Consider the following 3,143-nt stretch of genomic DNA (forward strand, 5'->3'; position numbering starts at 1 on the left):
AAAGGAAGGAATTGAAGTGGATAGAGCTAAAGTAGATTTAATTGATAAACTTCCACATCCCACCAATGTTAGAGGAGTTAGGAGTTTTCTAGGGCATGCCAGTTTTTACCGACGTTTCATAAAAGATTTTTCTAAAATTGCCACTCCTATGAATAAACTCCTAGAAAAGGATGCTCCATTCATCTTTTCAGATGAATGCATCAAATCTTTTAATATTCTTAAAGAAAAACTCACTAATGCGCCGATCATGATAACGCCAAATTGGAATCTACCGTTTGAACTAATGTGCGATGCAAATGATTTTGCAATGGGAGCCGTTTTAGGACAAAGGATTGAAAAACGATTTCAACCTATTTATTATGCTAGTAAGACGTTACAAGGAGCACAAACGAATTACACAACTACTAAAAAAGAACTCCTTGCTATTGTCTTTGCTTTTGACAAATTTCGTTCATATCTCGTTCTAGCTAAAACGGTGGTCTATACCGACCATTCTGCTCTTAGATACCTATTTTCGAAACAAGATGCCAAACCAAGATTAATCCATTGGATCTTACTCTTACAAGAGTTTGATATTGAAATCCGAGACAAAAAGGGAGCAGAAAATCTCACCGCTGATCATCTTTCTCGTCTTGAAAATCCCGAATTAGAAGTTCTAAATGAATCAGCCATACAAGACAACTTTCCTGATGAATATCTATTGAAGATAGATTATAATGAAATTCCATGGTTTGCAGACTATGCAAACTACTTAGTATGTGGATTCCTTAAAAAAGGATTATCGTACCGAAAACGAAAGAAATTCTTTAGTGATATAAAACACTATTTCTGGGAAGATCCACATTTGTTTAAAAGTTGTCCCAATGGAATAATACGCCGATGTGTATTCGGGGATGAAGCTAGTAAAATTTTGAACCATTGTCACACAGGACCAACATGAGGGCATTATGGGCCTCAACTCACAGCAAGAAAAGTTTACGATGCTGGATTCTATTGGCCTATAATTTTCAAAGACGCACACCTTCTTTGCAAATCCTGTGATGCTTGTCAAAGGGCCAGAAAAATAAGTCAACGTGATGAAATGACACAAAATGTCATTTAAGTATGTGAAGTATTTGACATTTGGGGTATTGACTTTATGGGTCCATTTCCAAAATCTCATAATAATCTATATATTCTCGTTGCCATTGATTATGTATCTAAATGGGCGGAAGCACAAGCTCTCCCAACTAATGATGCACGAGTTGTAGTCAACTTTTTAAAACGTCTTTTTGCAAGGTTTGGAACACCGAAAGCTTTAATAAGTGATCGGGGTACTCATTTCTGTAATAATCAACTTGAGAAAGTTCTTAAAAGATATAGAGTAACTCATAAAATCTCCACCGCTTATCATCCACAGACAAGTGGACAAGTTGAAAATACCAACCGAGCTTTAAAACGTATTCTAGAGAAAACCATAGGATCAAATCCGAAGGAATGGTCCATTAAATTGGAGGATGCACTCTGGGCTTTTAGAATAGCCTACAAAACTCCAATTGGAACCACACCTTTTAGACTCGTTTACGGAAAAGCATGTCATCTTCCAGTAGAAATTGAACACAAAGTATTTTGGGCTTTGAAGACATGTAATCTTGATTTACATGAAGCGGAACGTCTACGGTTAAGTCAATTAAATGAATTAGAAGAATTAAGACATGAAGCATATGAAAATTCATTAATCTATAAAGAAAGAACGAAGAAATGGCATGATAAAAGAATCAGAAGTTCAAAAGAATTTAAGGAAGGAGACAGAGTTCTTCTTTTCAATTCACGATTCAAGCTATTTCATGGAAAATTGAAATCAAGATGGTCTGGACCATTCATAGTCAAAAGAGTTTTCCCATACGGAACAGTAGAATTAATAAATTCAAATTTGATTGAATTTAAGGTTAATGGTCACAGAGTTAAACACTACATAGATAGTCCAATGAAAGTTGACAATGAAGTTAATCATAATTTCAACACCACAGCTAACTAAGTGTGGGGAGAATCAAGTTTTTAAAGGATTATATGTATTTCTGTTAGAGTTAGATTTTCTGTTTTCGTGTAGTTCTTGAAAATGGAACCCGAATGGTCTTTCCCTAGCAGACCCTAAAGAACTGGTCTTCTCCCCCCATTCTGAATTTTTTTTTTTTTAGGTTTTTACGAGATGAAGACTTCCTGTAAACTAAACCATGGTCTAATACTACACGCTTTGATCACTAAACGTAATAATGACACACTTCCAAGTGAATTGGTATCATTAATCAGAGGTAAATTAGACGGAGTAAGAAAAGAATCCAGAAACGAAAATAATAAATTACAATTTGGTAAAGGAAAATCAAAATCCGCAGCGAAAAGAAGAGCACGACACCTTGAAAGATGTCACAAATGTGGAAAATGGTCACACGAAGGAAAATGCTCGACGAATCAAACATATTCCAATACCGAATTTGTTACTCTATGCAGAGACGGACCGTTCATATGTTTGAAGGTATTTCGTATGCCCGAGAGACATATTTAATCAATGTGGCTAATATGTTATGATCCAAGTCGGGTCATACCCAATAACAAGCTTACCGACACCTTAATCGTATTTAATCTTAATGAATGGATCATTAAATGAATACGCGACACTTGGATTTTAGAAAATCGGTTTTCTAAAATATAATCACTTGAGATAAATTATTTGGATAATTTATATATGATAAGGATTTAATTATTTATAGGTTTTAAATAATTAAGTTGTGTTATATTTTATAAAATGGTTTATAAAATGAAAGTAACCAAACAAATAACAAGTTTTATATAAAAATTACATATTTTTTTTATATTGCTTGATGGGTAACGGTTTTGCATAAAAAAATGGACTCACCCATGCTTGTTGGGGACTTTCAAGAGTACACAACTCCTCATGTGCATGCTTAACATTTCTACCAATGTTTTGACTCAAGTAAGAGAAGATATACAAGCATTCAAACACCAAGAAACAAAGACAAGACTCTCTCAATTTTCTGCTGGGCAGTCTGGCCGAAATATTTAGGGTAAAGAAAGTGTTCTTGAGCTTGTTTGAAAGCTTAGCTTCAAGTGTCATTAAATCCTAACCATTGTATTAGGTGTTGGGT

This window comes from Rutidosis leptorrhynchoides, chromosome 2 (genome assembly GCF_046630445.1).
Source record: "Rutidosis leptorrhynchoides isolate AG116_Rl617_1_P2 chromosome 2, CSIRO_AGI_Rlap_v1, whole genome shotgun sequence".
Classification (NCBI taxonomy): domain Eukaryota; kingdom Viridiplantae; phylum Streptophyta; class Magnoliopsida; order Asterales; family Asteraceae; genus Rutidosis; species Rutidosis leptorrhynchoides.